At 39.9% G+C, this 19,308-nt stretch overlaps 1 protein-coding gene across 1 annotated transcript in view; it reads right to left on the bottom strand.

Annotated features, from left to right (window-relative positions):
• The window catches only part of plcl1 (phospholipase C like 1), a 115,945-nt gene that overhangs the window by 27,552 nt on the left and 69,085 nt on the right, over nt 1-19,308 (bottom strand). The gene's annotated exons all lie outside the window — the stretch shown is intronic.

Raw genomic sequence — 19,308 nt, 5'->3', positions numbered from 1 at the left:
TTAGAAGGAAAATAGTTCCCCCAGGATGATGCCCAACAAGGACGAGGCAAGCAGGAGAAACTCCCTTCTCTTTTTCAATAGTGTCAGTCGGTTCAATCAACATCCACCCGAACAGGCAAACAGGACCTCAATGGAGACCCTAAAATGTATCTTCCAAAGGCTGGCACCTCCAAAAGTGCAGCACTCCACCAGTACTGCACTGGAGTGTCAGCCTGCACTGTGTGAGTTCAAGTGCCCAGTAGGACCGTTTCTGCTCCTTCTCACCAACTGCGAGGAGAGAGAGAGACAAAGATGTGTTGGAAATATCTTGGCACTCTTTTAACTAAACCTGAATACGTTTCAGTTGCAGACACAGATCAATGTATGTCTGTGGTTCACAAACATCTGGCAATACGACACTCTGCCGAGTTTAACCAGGTTGACGTGCCTTTAATGTTTTTCAAGACGCTGCAAACAATATAATGCCGCAGATCATGCAAAAAATCATGACTGAACTTAAGACTGTTATCTGGTGAGGACTTAGTTACAAATGTGTTCCATCCTCAAAACACAGCTTTTCTTTATCAAACATAAAACACACTTTATTTACATGACAGATAAGGGGCAACACCTCTTTTCTTTCACTTAAAATCCTCAGGGGAGCATATATCAATTAACTAATAGTCTGTCACTTAGCAGAGGACCTACGGCTCGCTCGCACTCCAGCAGTTCCAGAGAAGCAGCAGGCAGATGTGAATGAATATCAACACAGGAGAAAAAGTCTCATGGTTTGTCCTGGCTGCTTGCCAGCAACCAAAACATCAGCTGAACACAGAAGATTTGGGAGACTTTAGTCTTGCTCACACATAAAAAATATGTCGGAATCCATTATGGTGATGGGTTTCCGCGTGTCTGACAAACACCCAGCTGAACATTCTCCCCCCAGCTCCATCCATTATTCAAAACATTTTTACCAGTTGGGTGTTTTCCTATTAGATATACATGTAATAAGTATAACCCAGTTCCTGATCAGTGGTCACCAGATACCAGCACATGCACCTCAATATTCTCTTCTCAATGTTATAGACAATTATTCCTGCAAGTGGTCTTCCTATTAAGCTAACAATGAGCCGGGGTACCAGCTATGGATCACTATACTGGCCTGGAAATACCGCTCTTTCCCAGCCCTATGTTCCTAACTTTGCAGGAGCATACGTCTTCGATGTTGACAGGACATCACTGATGTGCCTTTTGAGTTGCACTTGTTAAAACCAAATCGACAAAATGTTTCTTCTCCAATGTCAATTAGGTTAAGTCTCCATCCTTATGACTAATTGATGAGCCTGGCAACTCCAATCCTGCCTTCCTAACAATCACTTCCCATGTATGAAATGACTATCATTTGCTGATTTTTCAAGTAACTGAAGTACATATTAAAGTACAGCCTGACATATACTTATGGATATATATATATGTATATATTTACACAGTATCTTATTGTGTGAATCTGGAGAGAAATTATTTGAATTATTCATCAATTATTGTTGAATTTATTTTTCCCTGCCAATTTTTCTTTACCAGGCTTTTTAATGGTTTTGTAAAGAGTGGAGTGCACTAATATGATCATCTTGGTTCAGTTGGTTGCACTCGCTTAAAAAAAATAATAATTTGGTCACTGAATCCACGACTATTTGTGGAACATTGCCGTGCACAATTGGCTGCCACATTTCGCCAATTTGCTTTACAGTACATTCTGAGAAGCGCTTTGAGTCATCTCAAGGATGTGATAAAGTGTTATATCAAATGCAAGGATTATTCTTAGTATTATTACTCTCGCCTCTGAGTCAGAAGATTGTGCATTCAAGCCCCACATCGGGCCTTGGAACTCATATAATCAAAGCTGACTCTCCACTGCATTGTCAGAGATGTCGTTTTTCAGATGAGACATTAAACCAAGGTCCTGTCTGCTGGTCATGTGAACATTAAAAGATCCCATGGCACTATGCAAAAGGAGAAGGGAGTTTCTCCCGGTGTCCAGGCCAACAACCCCCCAAATAAAATTGGTCAGTCATTTTGTGGCTATTTGTCAGATGTAAGGATTATTATTTTTATTATTACTACTAGGAGGATTGTGCAGTAGAAATATTTTGTCAGAAGGCAACAAGGAGATATTGTAATTCGGTAACCTTACTCATCTCCTTCATTATGCAAACAGAATATACTAAAGAAAGCCAAGAAGTGTTAAGAAAGATTAATTTCCTATTTATTTGAATAATATCCTTGCAAACATCCTAGTAAACCGCCCATTGAAAATGCAAGTGTTAAGAGGCAATCTTGTAATAGATTTGGTGAAAAAGCAATCCTGCACTAAAACCATGAACTCCTCACCACTTCTGTTCTAATACTAACACTGCATCAATAAAGCTACAGGAAATCAAAATTTCAATAACAAATTTGAGAAACGCTTTTGTATCTGAATCAGGTCCCAGATATATGCTCTCTTACTCACCATAATTTAACTCTCTCCCAACTCAAACATAAACTCAAACTTAACACTGGAAATTTGTCATATATTTAAATTTGGGGGAATGTTGGTCAGGACATTGGTAGAAACGCCCTTTTCTTTTGAGCAGTGACATGAGATCTCTAACATCTATCTGTTCATTTCCACCACAAAACACACCCGGTCACACACTTTACAGTATATTCTGTGAAGCGCTTTGAGATGCCTTGATGATGTGATAAAGCGCTATATCAAATAATAACTTGTATCTATATAGCGCCCTTCACGGGTAGCGACCCGGAGCTTGCAAATGCAAGGATTATTACCTGAACAGGCAGACAGTACCTTGGTTTAAAGTCGCATCCAAAGGACAGCATATCTGATAATGCAGTGCTCCCCCAACACTGCACTGGAGTGCCTAGTCACAGCCTAAACTGTGAGCTTGAAGTTCCAAAGTCTTGTAACACATCACTGTACGCACACCAGAGGCATTACGTTTCTCAGTCTTAGCCTTAAAGAGTTTTTCTTGGTATCCTTCAGATTAATTAGTCATTCTTCTCATGGCTGTTTGTGCAACCCTCCTGGTGCAATGAAGCTGTGTGATTTTTTCCTTATTATGCAATGAATAAATGATGTCTTGGAATGTGTTTTGAGGTTTATTCGATAAGATTTGGAAACGTCACAAACTACAGGCTTTAACAAGAGGGCGAAGCTGGGTAAGACAGAAGTAATTTATTAAACCTTGTCTAAAATAAGATGAAGCACTTCTGAATTACTGAGGGGATAAGATCATGTGGGCTAATGCAGAGAGACATAATAAGCATTTTGCTTTGCTGGAGCCACAAGGTGATTTGAGACACTATCACAGTGCTTAAAAATAAAAACACTGGCAGTGCAATCAATATTTGCAAAGTCCAGATGGGAATTATTAAAGTTTATGTACAGCTTAAGAAATAAAGTGGATTCTAGTCTTCACAGTTGTCAGCCTGGCTTGGTTGGTAACTTGCCTCTAAATCAAAAGTTTCTGGGTACAAGCTCCACATTGGATCTCAGTCTAGGCTGACACTCCAGTGCAGTGCTGGGAGAGGCAGTGTCGTCCTTCGAACGAGAAGTTTAACCCAAGGTCCCGCCTGCCTGTTCCAAGTGAACGTTAAAGATCCCTTGGCACTACTCAAACTGTAAGGTTCTATAGTACAATGAATTGGGAATTTTCAATCCAGTCTATAGTCACTGAAATATCAATGAGGTCAAGGGCATTGCACTCATTTAAGAAATAGCTTGATGCGGTAATCAGAAGTAAAGTGAGTATTCTAGAGAGATGAGATCAAATAGGCTGGAGGGACTTCTTTGTGTATTCCTTTCTTGCTTGCACAACCACCATTCAATATCAAACAGCCTTCCGTAGGATTGCTAAAACCTGTCAACACTCTCTGTGAATAGTGGCTGGCTAAATATTTTTTGCAGCATGCAACTGACACATTAATCGCCTTGATTGTTATAATAGTACTGCCATCATAATGTAGTCAGTTTGAATAATTGTGTGACCAAAGCTCACAGTTGGACATTTTTAATACCATACTGAAAAATATACACTTTACCTTGTGCCAAATCTCCTATAGTATTCACAAACACTTCTGCCCACAAAATCCAGTTATTGCACTTTACATGGAAAAGACAATGTATTTCCAGACCTTTGTCAATATATAGTGAAATTAGCCAGCTGGGAAGGAAATGCATTGGAATTGATGTAGGTCAACCCATCTTTGCCCCACTTCCCTCCAGCAAAACTCCTCTTGTCCAATCATCACCACCCCCAGATGGTGATGTTGAGTTTAGGAACTCACTGTGTTTAGGGGGCAGGGAGGGGACATAGTAGGGTGGTAGGGAGGCTGAAAGCATGACACAATGCCACTAACAGCACAAAGAAAAACAACAATGAGGAGGAATTCTGCACACCCCATTTCAACAGGATTTTCTTCCCATGAAGTCTCCTTCGCGCAAATCAATTATATGATGAACTGCAGAGAACACGTATTTCTGAATCTATCCCATTTGTTTTGTCTCTGTGCAGCAGGCAGCAATTAGGCAAACTGTAAGCAGAAGCCTTCTACCAATGGAATGTCAATTTCCTTGATGCGAGCTCTGAGATTAGAACAGGTTATAATAGTAATAATAAAATTGATTTGATATAATGCATTATTTGATATAATGTCTTATCCAGATGTTAAGACATAGGAACATAAGAAATAGGAGCAGGCATAGGCCATTTGGCCCCTCGAGCCTGCCCTGCCATTTAATAAGATCATGGCTGATCTTCTAAGATGTCTCAAAGCGCTTCACAGAATATACTGTAATGTGAATTGTCTGTATATTTTGTGGGAGAAACACAGCAGCCAATTGCACACATCAATGCCCCATAAACAATCATGCATTAAGTGATCAAATTATTTTTAAAGGGATTATTACCCCCGGAATAGCGGTCCGCCAATTGATTAACAACCGGGTTCCTACTTACCGCTAAGTAAACAGAGGCGTGTGGAGCAAAGAAACTTGCCTAAGCTTCCCCCTGCCCGGGAATTGAACCCAGGTCTCCCACTGAGCTACAGGGCTCCACAATCTCCCTATCTATGTAAGATGCGGTGAAGAACATGTGGCTTACTCAGTACACTAAGAACTGTGGCCTCACTTGTTTGACACTGAAGTCATTGCTTTCACAAGGAAAAGCATCTCAGTTTTTGTGCCTCAAAGACAATTAAAACCTGAAGTTTCCAGCATTTCCATGCTTTGAGACGTCCTCCCGACGTGAAAGGCGCTATGTAATTGAATTGTACTTTATTAGGAACGCATTAGGCCACAATGGGGGCATCCTGAAGTAGCGATTTTTAAACCAAATGTAAAAAAGCAGCAATCAGACTGTGTGACTTAGTGCCAGCTTAACCAAATAGGCCATTTGTGGAACTCGCTTTACATGTTGTGGAGATATCAGTTGTTCAAGGCGTAATTCCAGTACTGAAAGTAAACTACTGTGCGAATGAAAGTAGCAGAATATCACCAAGATGAGGAAGAGGGTAAAGGAGAAAAAATAAACTTATAAGAACTCAGAAACAGTTCTCCATATCCCCAAACCAAGTCTTTGCAGGCAGCAAACACAGAATCAAAAGCTAAAATAAGAAACCAATATTTAAGAAAATTTCCTTATATAACCCCCCATTCTTCTGAATAACATAGATCACAAAGCTTGTTGCAACCCTGTAGATGCTGAAGCTTGACTTTAATTAAATGGTTGTCAAAAACACAGCAATGTAAAATGAATATTGAATGCAAATTCTGTCTCATCTTCCTTGACTGCACCTTTTCAAATTCAGTAAGGCGATAGAAAAAAAAGTACAATGCACAGTGTAAATGACTCTTCAAGGACCTAAAAGGGAGGGGAACTAGTGACAATCACCAAGCAAAGTACAGTATCTATTGCTGAAATTCAGCAAATACGACACAGATGCAAATTTTAATCTGCTTTTGATTTTAAGAACATCTCTGAGCAGTCTGAATAACAGGCCGAAAAAATGTAAATCGAAGGATTAGTTGAAGTTACATTAATCTGGTTCTTGGGCAATCCACATCAGTTAGAAACTACTTTCCAGCAATGCACATGGTGGTATGGTCTGTCTTTTACACTGTACTCACACCACACACACTGGCCTCAGTCATTAAGCTGCCACTTAAATCTCACCACAAGTATAGTATCTGGGATTCTGTGCGGTTTTGAAATTCTGATAGTGTCATATTGGTTTCTCTTTTTACAATGAAAGGTTGTTTTTAAGGCACTTCAATGCAACTCAGTTCACTATCGCACTGAAACAAGTCTTTGCTATCATTCCTTCCTCCCCCTGCTATCCCCCACCTGCCCCCACTCCCACTTAGGACCGAGTTCATTGCGACATTTAACAAACTGACAGTTCTTTTGTGGTGAAAGTCGTTCTGCTCCAGCACCACAAGACACCAAACACATCAAGTACGTAGACGTAGTATTTATTTCAAATTAATTTCTGCTCCCAAGTGTAAATTGTCAGATTTCATCAGAACATAGCTGGAAAGTTATCGGCTGATCCAGCTGACTCAAACAGTGATATAACTACTGCAATCCTGTACACGTGAAGGGAAGTTTGAAACCAATGTTAAACATTTGCACATTGATTGTATTATCATCCTCGTTGCTCCCCCTCTTTAGATTTTTCTGTCTTCCCATTCTCCCCACAATCAAACATCAGATTAATATGTCCATGAGGGTGGGCGAGCAAACCAGCTCCCATTACTTTAAAAGGTTTCCCTCTTACCAGCCACAAGGTTTGCAGGTGGTGGGAAAATACTTCAAGTGTATTGCAAGATTTTAACTCAACTGAAGATTGCGGGAAAAATAAGGCAAAGTGCTGCAGATGTTGGAAATCCGGTATAAATACAGAAGTCACTGGGAACACACAGCAGCTCAGGCAGGATCCATCGAGAGAGGAAAATGAGATAACATTTCAGGTCTATGACCTTTTGTCAGAATCTGACGAAAGGTCATTGACCTGACACGTTAAGTCATTTTCCTCTCTCCGTGGATGCTGCCTGGCCTGCTGCGTGTTCCCAGCAATTACTGTGATTATGAGGAATGGGGAGTTTAGCACCAGAGGAATTGCATCTTGGCAGGTTAGAAACTGTATATGAATTTACTGTACTGCTGCATGGCCTGAGCCTTTCTGTATCCCGTTTGGTAAAGGAGTTCGGCCGCAAAATGCACTTTACAGTATATTCTGTGAAGCGCTTTGAAACGTCTAGACAATGTGGTAATGCTCTCTACCAAATGCAAAGATTATTATTGTTATTATGACAAACACCAAAATTCGGTAAACATACAAGATTTGCCGAGTCCAGCACAACACATAATGCATCCTTTCCTGAATCACTCCAAACTCCTGATAGTTTCACCCACAAAATTCAGTCAATTCACTTTACAGTATATTCTGTGAAGCGCTTTGAGATGTCGCGAAGATGTGATAAAGCGCTATATCAAATGCAGGGATTATTATTATTATTATGACAGGTAGTCCTGCTCTCAGTCAGACGAAACAGGGCAACAGTGTCCCAGGCAGTGGAAATGTCAGTGCTTCAGCTGATCTTGCCTACTCTAGCTGAGCTAAAGACAAGCTGATTGTTAAATAATTTTTATTAGAGTAACCTAACAGGAAACGTCAGACAAGCTTTCTGGCAACATCTTAAAAGAGTATGGTCATTTTACCAATTTTTGGGGGAACTGCTATCTTTGTCAACAATTTTTTAAAAATATATACATTTTTTTGTTATCTATGTTTCTTCAAAGTTTAAATAAATGCAACGTCTACACGGTGTGTTTAGTGTCTTGTTGCAACAGAGCAGAACGACTCTCACCACAAAAGAACTGGCAGGTTGTTAAACGTCCAAACAATGTACATCACTGTAAATTTTCCTACATCCAGACCATTCAGCTCTTGCCTGGTTGAAAAGACTTCATTGTTTATACTGGGCAGGAGTCAAGTTCCAACTATCTACTGAAGAATAATACTTGTGCTGAATGGAGCAAAATATTTGTAAGAAGTTTCCCATTAATCATGTCTAAAAAAAAGTATTCTTTCACTTGCTATAGAAAAAATCGCATTTGGAGAAGCTGTATAATATTACACTTATTATTGCTCCATTTGCCTATAAGCCTTACTGCCCACTGTTCCATCTGATCTGCTTTAGACCTAAGTGTTAGATATAGACTCGAGTGATAGTGAGCAATAGATTTGTAACTGATCATTTAAAATCATCTAGGTCTCCATCACTGAATACTTGTTAAACAGTGCAACGCTGTCCGAGGTGCTGTCCGTCAGAAGAGATGTTAAACCGAGGGTCCAGATTTCTGTTCAGGAGGATGTTCAAGATCTTGTGACATTATTGGAAAAGAGAAGGGAGGTTCTCCTGTTGTTCTGGCCAACGATCGCTCAGATAAAATTGTGCATTTCTTTCAATGGATGTTTGTGGTGCATATTTGTTGCCCTACTAATACAGTCACTGCACTCTGCAGTAAATGTTTTGACGACGTGATAAGGCGCTGTAACTATTTATTTAAAAGTTTATAGATTAATGTAGCTGGTCTAATGTGACATTTATAAGACTATCACTGCTGCTAATAGCAGCAACAAACTTGGCCAGTGGTGCCATGTCAATGATACATTACTTTCTCTAGAGGCTCCTCATCTCAGCTGAGTACTAATCAGTAGAAAAATACATATTGTACGATGTTAAAAATAATTACAGTCTGAGAACGAGATTATATTTAACTCTGCGATTTATAGCAGAAGTTTAATGCACAAATGAAAAAGAAAAATACTAGTCTGCAATATAGAAACAAATTGAACAAATGGATTCACAGGGAATTTACACATTATGCAGCAAGCCATTACACTGAGGTTAAATTGCACGTGGAAAACGCAGCCTTGCAGTGGCTGCCAGCTCTAATAGATCGCGGTATATGCCAAGTACATTGGATGATCTGTCATGTATCTATTGAAAGCTATTTTGCGCTTCAACAACTTCTGAGACATTTTCCACTTTGTTGCTACTTGTAGCACCTCCCTTATTGAGCAACTGAGCAAGGAAGCATTTTTTCACGCAAACGGCAGAGCAAATCTGGAATTCTATCCCCCAAAAGGCCGTGGATGCTGGAGCCATTCACATTTTCCAGACTGAGGTGGATAGATTTTTGCTAGGTAAGAGTATCAAGGGATATGGGGCAAAGGCAGGTAATTGGAGTTGAGGTGCAGATTGAGTCATGATCTAATAGAATGGTGGAACCGGCTCGAGGGGAGGAATGGCCTCCTTCTGTTCCTAGATGTTTCCCTGAGCTTGAAGAGCATAGGTCACTAAGACCAAGTGCAATCTGAAAGTGAGTAATATCCATCCACAAGATACAAAAACATGATAAAACATTTTTACAAAACCATATGGTTGTTTCTTTCAGATTAGGGCAGTTTCCTCATGTAAAAGCTGTTGCATTGAAAAAGCGCTTGATTTAGGAGGATTTCTTAAAATAAATGTAATATCGCACAGGGGTTCAACAGCACTCTCAATAATAAAGCAGAAAATGGTCCAAATGTTAATTCTATTTGCAGAAAGTGAAAGAAGACGTATTGCGATCGAGTCTGAAGCGTCCTGGGAGCTGCATCTGCTGTGAAGAAATGCCATAAACCTCAACAAGAAAATCACAGCACTCACGTATCCAGGAGGGTTATGAAAATATAACATAAAAATTATCCAGTCAAAATACGTGAAAGTTGTCTATTCTATAGCCTTCAAACCATAGACTGAGTTATGCACAAAAGGTGGGAACAGAAATAACATCATATATACAGTCATGTGTTTGATAGCAGGTACTGCTAACGAACAACAACTTGAAAGATATGTTTCATGCCTCAAAAGAAGGAGAAGCACAAACAAAACAATAAGACTTTCTACCTTCTCAGCCCCAATAAAACAACAGCTCATGTCCAATTCACAATTTTAAAATATGGAAAGAAAAATAGTCCACGTCTCACACGAGAATAGTGAATTTACCAGGTTCAATCTTATCTTTACTGAACGCCTGAAGAAAACAATCAAAGGCTTAACACCTCAAGAATGAAAGGTTGTAACTGCAACAGAAAGAAGTGGGTCAAGATGACTGTAAATCATTCCCCTAACACACAAACCATTGTGCGTGTCTTGAAATCCTAAAGTAGTGAAGGATTCTAGCGAGTTATTCTTAAAAACAATTGGAAAACAAAGCTCCTGCCTAACTGGAAGAGGAAATTGAAATAGGAGCTTTAATAGCACCGTTAATAAGACAGTACTAGGTGGAGTAAGCGGAGTGCCTGTTTTCGTAGACTATGGTAAAAGAGGACGTATATATTTGAAAATTCCCATGCTAATACTTCCAGCATAAGTCAACTAAATGTATGATGTGTTTCATCATCTGGGAGGGTAAGACAGGTCAGTCAGTGTCAGTGAGTGTCTCAGAACAAAATGTTAACATGAACACAGCAACAATAATACAATGGCAGCTTCACGGATCGATGCTGTGATGGAAAGTTGTACTGCATAAATTACTGCCGAGGTGGGTATCATGACTTCGGCCACGCAAAGAAGCTCTAAGCTCTCATCCATTCAATATTTCCACAGCTGAGGCATAGGTTCAGTTTCTGTGGCACAATGACTATCTTTGGGCTAATGTTATCTGCAAAGCAATAGATACCTGTAGTAATTTCAAGGCAGTAGTCTAATCAAGAGATTTAAATGACTTCCTAAACTACAATATCAAACAATACCAAAGGTCAAGTGCCTCATAACCAATGCCTGAACCAGACAATAAATTACAGCCCTGAGATACTGCCTTGCACAGACACAAGTTTAAATTTAACACAGCAATTTAAATTCCATTTTGTTTTCCTCTTTTGTGCTGTTAATCCTTCAGATGAGAAGTTAAACCGAGATCCTGTCTGCTTGTCCAGGTGGATCTTAAAGATCCCCTGTCACTATTCGAAAAAGAGAAGGGAGTTTCTCCAGTACCCTGGCCAATAAATCTCTAAACACAAAAATAGTCACTCACTCCATGGCTGTTTGGTTACAGTATATCCTGTGAAGCATTTTGAGACGTATCGACGATGTGATAAGGCTCTATATGAAATGCAAGAATTATTATTTTTATTCTTAGAGTTTATTGCCAACTGTTGGTGCATGTGATGATAATCAAATTGCTCGTTTAACAATTGTGACTTTCTGGCTACAAATTTATACAGATGTCCAAAGAGAAATTCTACAGTCAGTATATATTGTACCATTATTAACGAGGACGGTTACTCGGCAGTAACTTCACCGGGCTGATCCTGTTCAAAAGCACAAACCTACAAAACAAGCTGCAGACGCATTTAGCGCTTTACAAATATAGGAAAGAATATTCCACTTGGGTCCAGATTTACTCCAACTAAGGAGCATTTCGCCATTTCAGGATGTACAGAATTTGGCAAATTCTTAAAACATAGCTTTAATCTGAAGCTGGTTTTCCATGAGTTTCTTTTAAGAAGTACCTAGAGCAGCTTCAAAGTTGTAATTGAATTTCAACAATTTGTCAAATTCTACAGTATTATGTAAACAGAGTAAATTTAGTAAACCCAGTTGGAGTTTCTCACCAATAGTCTTCTAGACACGAGGAATTACTTATTCTAAAGTACAATAAGCCATTGTCAAAAAAATGCTCAGTGGCTAACAGTGTAACAGAGAAGGCAATCTCTTAAGCAATGAGAGCACAAATGAAATGAAGATTTGTATGTAATCCACTGTAAGCCAGTGACTGCTTAAAGATTTTGGAGCACGAATCGGAAAACCTTTCCTCTCAAAGGGTCAGTACTTGAATTTAATTAAGGTGCCCTTACTTTTCGACATCAGATTAACAATGGCTTTCCCAGAAGACCAGCAATGTAAAATTTGGCCAAACATTTCGACACACAACTCTGTCGCTATCCCAAAATAGTCTATGAGCGATTGACCAAACACATTAAAATGACAAGACAGGTATCCATAAAGCAGTTATTGCATTTACAGTTCAGCAAAGCCATTTATGACGGTCTTTCTATTAAAAACATTTGGAGCTTTGTGGGAGAAAGCAGACTGCCAAACATCAGTTAAGTGTCACCAAAGAGCCAAAACCCATGGAAGTAATAAAGCAGGTTTGAAAGACATTTACGAACTAAGTATCATCCTTTCATTCCTCTAAACTCATGAGTGCACGCCAAAGTCACACCAAAAAGCCCAGCACCCGTAAATAACAGGCTTTTGCGCACAGCTGCAATATTTTAAAGGTCTATGATAATCTTTATTGCACTGTTGAATTGATCGAGTCGTTGTGCGAGCATAAGTTTACTGGCAACGAGTATTTCTACATGGGGATGGCACAGCTGAAGCGCCAGTCTACCAACGATAAGTACTTCAGTGTCTGCTCTCTGCAGGACCACAAGGGCGAGAGGTGAGGGGAGAAGAGAGACAGGTATGACAGGAGAAAAAAGATGGGGGTGAGAGATGAGGGGAGACAGGTGTGAGGGGAGAGGAGAGGCAGGTGTGAGAGGAGAGGAGAGATGGGGGAAGAGGAGAGGATTCCACGATGCACGAACAGCAAGTGCATTGCGCCCCTGCCTGTTTCTCACACGTCCTCTCCTCTCAGTGCAGGGGAAAACCAGCTGCCAAAGAAACAGGTGATTTACTGGAGCAAATGGAAAGAAAATTTAACGAAAGCTGTAGGAATACAAATCGAGTCAGCGCCACAGGTTTTTGGACTGCAAAATACTCCAAAAGCAGCATTTGGTAACAGCAGGGTCAGAACATTTCTGAGACTCATTAACACCTTCCAGTAATAAATTCCTGTGAAGTTAATTTGTGTAATGCATCATAGGAAATGACTGTGAGCTGTAATAAACACAGGCCTGTAAAGCTGTATGACAACAGTGTTCCTCAGAATTATTTATGTCCTTGTCACTCTGGTATTCAATGTAAAATATGGGAGAAACGTACACCCTTCAGAAACTCACAGTGAAGTAACACTGAATTCAAAACGGGTTCGTCCCTGCTCATTATTTGAATAATTACATGCAGATCAGACTGCAACAATTATTGAAGTAGGTGACCAGCTAACGGAAGCATAAAATCACCGAGGAGCCCTGTAGCTTAGCGGATAGAACGCTCGCCTCGCAAGCGAGAGGACCTGGGTTCGATTCCCGGGCAGGGTGAAACGTTAAACAAGTTTCCTTCCTCCACATGCCTCTGTCCACCTAGAAATAAGTAGGAACCCGGTGTTAGTCGATTGGCAGATCACTTTTACAGAGGTAATAATCCCCATGCAAGGATTATTATTATTATTATGATGTATCCCATCCAATCTACACCATTAGTATACTCCACTTGCTCACTCTACCTGTAAATGTATCCTCTCTGAATTAATTTCTCAGAGTAAACTCTCAATTAAATGCCCCACCACACACACACACACAGTAAATTTAACCCACATTCCATTCCGCCCCATAAATGTGCTCCACATTGTTGCTCCCCTGGTAAATGTAGACAGTGTTTGTAACAAAGAAAGCTAAAGCTCTACAATCTATTGATTTTTCTAATGCAAAGAGGGAAACTGCAGGTGCTGGAAGTTTTAAGATATAAAAGAAAATCGACAGCTGGTCAACCAGCATGCAAAAGAGAAAAATAAGTTAAAATCTCTATCATATTTTGTAATGTCTGAAACTTTAACGTGCCTTTCACTAGATTGCTCAACATTTCACGCTGTTGATTCTTTCAGCATTATCGTTCAAAGAAAAAAACATCTGCACTGATAAGAAAGTTAAGACAGTAAAATTCTTCTTCCTCAGAAACACTCTACTTATTTTTTCAAAAAAAACACACACCAAACCTGAGATTGCACTGTATAGTTGCTTAGTTACCAGAATGGTTCCCATCACAACTAGTCTGACAATACATACCTAAATCATTTCAATTGCTATCATGAAGCCATCTCTCTCAAGATATTATCTGAATAAAAAACATAAGTTCTCATCCATTTCAAAGGAGCTCGTAATGAACATGAATTATCATCATGACTGAATTACGTTGAGTCTATTTTTGGGCGAGGGCAGGAAAACACAAAAATAAATCTGTTTGGTTCAAATTTATGTAAAACTATGAACGGAAGAACAAGACCTAAATCCAAGAATGAATTCCATTAAATTGTATTGTTGGCATTTTTTAAAAAATCTCAGGACTCAGTAATGGTACTTTCCTTCACATTTGTTAATGCATCTTATCACTTCGAAACATCTCAATGTTCAAATTGTGTATTCACAAGCAAACGTAGCCTCCCATCCAAACCATAGGACTGAGATGTCACTTAAGGAATACAATGGTATTCCTGATGTTGAATAGTTAAGCAGCCCAAGAAGAGCGAGTCAAGTAGGAATGAGCTAATGAGCAATTTTAATAATAAAATTGTGAATGTGATTAGAAGTTACTCAACTCAACCACTGCCAGAGAGGGGTGGCCCGAGGTAAACCCCACCTACAAAGAGGGGCGGTTCTAGCTAAAGCCTGCCCACAAAAGTGGTTATTCTAACTAAATCCCACCCAAAAAGAGGGGACGGTCCTAGTTAACTTCCCACCCACAGAGTGTTCGTCCTGAAAAGAGAAAAGCTATAAATTAATGGCACTCTTGTTTTAGGATAAACTCAAAACTAATCTTTTGCTGCCCTGATGGGGATCCTCGGAGTAAACACAGAACCACAATCTTACGTGTTGTTCAACTTGTCTGCGAGCTAAAGAGAATGTGGAGTTCCTATTATGGAGAGCAAGTGCCCAGTTCATAGCCATTTCTGGCATTGGCTTCCCTTCGGTAAAGTTGCTGTACAATTCATTAACCAGAGTGGCTTCAGCTTCAACATTCATTTATGCGCCTCAGGCTGTCAGGGGAACCGCTCCAAACCTGCTAAACCAATAACGTTATAGTCTTAAAATAATCAGAATAATTAGAATAAACAGAAGCCAAAAAGTGTTTGGGATGCAAATGCTACTTCTACGCAGCAATAATTGTGTAGAAGAAAAGGATAAGGCGAATGACGTTGTCATGTATCCGTTGAGCAGCTTTTATACCACAGAAAATATAAGGAAAAAACATGACAAGAACGTCTGATCTTTTATAACGTCTGATCACGCAGAGCCTTATCATGTTCTGTCCAGCCATAAACTATTTGCTTGTAATGAGACGTACTTAAAATAAACACAGCTGAAACATGCTAACTTGCTTGACAAATTATTTGCAGGTTACATTTTTGGTGCAATTCATTCTTGAGGCTGAGAATTAGAACAGCAGCCAGCAACTCAAGATGCGGTTAGGCTGATCTAACGCAAGCATATCCTGTCTCCCACGCTTGACAGCAGCAGCTCCAAAATTCCACCTACTCTTAGCCTGCAAGACCTTTTTTGTCTTAATATTGAAGCTTGAAAGGTGCCGCAGTTTGTGGGCAGAACACAAAGCTCGTCCAAGAAATCGTAATACATCTAAATACAAACAAAGCCAGACGAACGTTAAACTGAGAGCACCTCCCTTTAAAGCTTAAAATCATGGCACAGTTGGGATAGAACACTTGTGGGTTCACCTCAGAGACTCAGTTTCAAAACCGGGTCAGATGAAGAGACCTCAATACACGGACACAAATGTGGCTGCAAGTAACTTAGCAGCCCAGCTAAGTTACAAATGTTAAATAGGTGCTTGCTGGCATCTACCACTCCTGGGAGCTTTTGATGCTGACATGAGGTGTTACGAATGAGGATTACGTTGTCAGGTATTCCTTCTGAGTGACAATGTTGCAATACAATTTACATTTATACAGCGCCTTTCACATCGGGAGGATGTCTCAAGATTCTTATGCTGGATGGGCACCTGAGCTGGGGAGAGGAGCAAAGGGAGAGGAAAGCTGTTGCAAAACAAGTTGTTCATAAGGTACTAAAACGACCGACTCATCCAAGAAAAACACAAGGTGCAGACTAACGAGTTGAACGTTCTTTGGCCAAATCTTTAAAGTTTCCGCGAACTTCAAAGCTAAGAACAGTCCCAGTTATTACAAATAATCAAATAATCCCACTACAAAGACGCAGCAAGCAGATGGCTAAATTCAACAATCAGTGCAGGATAAAACCCGCCCATTGAGCATTTTATAAGAGGATCTTTCTGTGAAGCCTTTTGGAGAGTTGAATGAGTTTTTCTAAATTATTTTGGAATTGTCTGGAGCGGTCCTCAGAGTTTTCCTTTTTTTTAATCAATAATTATTCAAAATTCATTTAAGAAATGTTCTGCTTGTGCAATAAGTTCTTGCAATGTTTCTTTCGCTTCCTATTAATCCACTCCCATTTATTTTACATATTGTGGTCTTTCTAACGTAGAGTAAAGAAAGGGAGTGATTGGGACAAAATTCCACAGAAATGAAGCGAGTTCAGCAGCTTCTCATAATAAAAGATAAGAACCTTTCTACATATCACGCACATCAATGCATTGAATGCGACACATTTGTTTATGTAAAACTGTAAGTTAAGCAGCTTCATTTTGCTAGCCATAAGGACATTAAAATAGCTGCGTGACTGGTGTAAAAGTAAATTGATTGCATTGGGCAACTTGATGTGCGGTTTAATATACTTTTATCTGGCAGCACAGAGAAATAACATAAGGGTGGGATGGGAGAGGAAAGCAGCAGCAGGGGGCCTGAGGCAGGTCTGCTTCAGTAAAGTGCTGATACCAAAATTCATGAATTGACAATTACGGAAGTCATATTTTGGCAATAACAGGGTCTCTGGTTTGGTCTGATAAATAAAATCAAAGTCGCCGTCAAATTTATGTTTTCCTCCTATGCGGGGAAAGCCAAACCTTTCCCTCGAGGTAGGTATCTATTTCCCCAATCCTTGCCAACATTTTCTTCTCCACATCCTCCTTTCCTACAGAATAAATGTCATTCCTTCTTGCTTCTGTTGGGGACCGGGTCTCTCGTGGTCTGTGTCTGAATCCAGAGTCACCAATAATCGATGAACACAGTGAACCTCAGGACTTTGCCTGTGTCTGTCTATCTGTTTGAATGCTGTTTCTCTCCCACTGTTATCTGCTGGCATTGTATTTTGTTTTTTCACTATATCCTTTAGGATATGCGGATTTCGATTTTGGCATACTGAAACAAAACTAGCTTTGTTTAAAAAAGCCACTTAAGTACAGGAAGACCACTGGGCAAAACCGTCATTTTCCAATTATGTGGTTCCCCAAGCACCACGCACACACATTGCTGACAGGAAAAATGAACTTTAAGATTTTTACAACATAAACAGAAAAGAAAATCTTTGTAATAAGAACAACTAGATCCATATACCCAGTCACTCCATCACCTTATTTTCCACAATATTTCCACTGCAAAAGGGATTAATCCTATAAAATGTCCAGATCCCAGACTGCAACAGAAAACAGAACTGGCTGAAGTCCAAAGTCCTATCTTCAAGACACGGAACCCACATTCAGCCATGGTTATTGTACACCTAACACTTTCACAAAGTGCAGTCTCTGTCTGACAAAAGAGAAATAGCCAGAGAAGTCGTCTTCAAGGTATTACCTTTAGAGCACAAGGCACTAGGCATCAATGGAATGGAAACCTTCCCCTTGCTCAGTTATTGGATCCAGTAAAATAGCATTCTCAGTGAGAATCAACACTTAACCCACTCCCTCATTCTGGATCGAAAAAAACACTAAGATGCATCTGAATATTCAGATGTACTCTAAATTGATTTATTTCTTTGAAAGCTGAAAATAGTCTTACAGTCAGGGTTAAAATTGCATTCATCACAGTAAGCAGGAAGCCAGGCAATTTTTGAGAGTTTCCCAAACTCAGTAAGTGATTCAAAATTTTTTCAAGAAAAATTATACACAGGGAAACCGTGCTTTTTAAAAAAAACAAGAGATTCATAGTTGGTTCAGAGTGAACAGCCGGGTGGATCATTTCAAAACAAGTGGGTGTAATGGAAATACAGGCCATCGCAGCTATTAATCAAACTCTACCAGGACAGATTGACTGACGTTTTCAATTCAGATCACAGCATCCAGAATTCAGTCACAAGTAATGGTAAAGTAATTAATCTCCTATGAGCAGGAATTGGTCAAGTAATTACTCTACTATGAATGGGATTGCCTTTGTCTGTGTAACTGGTTCATGAGCTAAATAGTGGCCACCTTTGGAAGGCACATGTGTGGATATTAGATGGGAACAGGATTAGGTTCTGCTGTGACACCACCCATAGTCAAAATGATTGTTGAGATTCACTGTCACCTACACCAGACCATTTGGACAACAGATTGCGTACAGGTCCGAATACAATATCCTATAGACCTGGTTACACATTTTACACCAACCCGCTGATGCAAGGCCAATGTCCCAAGGAGTTAACCCTAAATTAGTTGATACAAAATCATTCCACAACACACCATAACGTATGTTGAACAACAGATGTTCTGCAGCAGTTTTGTACTGGAGCTGATAGTGTTATTGCAGAGATCATTACGGTATTATTTGGTGGGTGACTCTCTAAGGAAGCAGCTCTGAAGACTGACTTTACAACCTTAAATCCACAATCATAGCAGCACAAAGGACGCTAATGCATGAATTAATTGAAACACAATAAACCTGGAACAAGAAAGCCATTCAACCTACCAACTCCATTCCCTCCACAGCTCATGCGTAATCATCAATTATCAATATGTCCACCTCCACATTTCCTCTAAGCTTTCCATTCTCCTAACCTAACCCTACGGCAACCAAGGAGAGATGCTTTGATTCTTGGATCTTTCCTCGTCAGATGCCGACTACGGACTAGTTGGGTCAAATGGCCTGTTTCCTTGCTGTATCATTCTCCGTATGAACATTAGCTACTTAATCAGTGGTCTGCTCCACATACTGTATCTCCTACCCTCAGGAGGGAAATGATCTCTCAAGTCCTCTGGTCGAACTTTCACTTAATTAACGTAAACACTGGGTTACATTAACCTCACCTATATCTTTCAATCTTCCAAATACCGTACAACAATCTCCCCTCAGTCTTCTTTTCCCCAAGCGACGAGAAAGACTCAGGCTTACTGGCGAATGAGTGCACAATAACGTACTCTCGCACAACTCTTAGAAAACTACAATTCAGACAGATACACATTCTCTTTAGCGAGCTGCACGTGGCCAGTGA

Source organism: Callorhinchus milii, unplaced genomic scaffold (assembly GCF_018977255.1).
Source record: "Callorhinchus milii isolate IMCB2004 unplaced genomic scaffold, IMCB_Cmil_1.0 Scaffold6, whole genome shotgun sequence".
Taxonomy (NCBI): Eukaryota; Metazoa; Chordata; class Chondrichthyes; order Chimaeriformes; family Callorhinchidae; genus Callorhinchus; species Callorhinchus milii.
The sequence above is the reverse complement of the archived record's forward strand: the minus strand, read 5'-3'. Positions and strand labels throughout refer to the sequence as shown.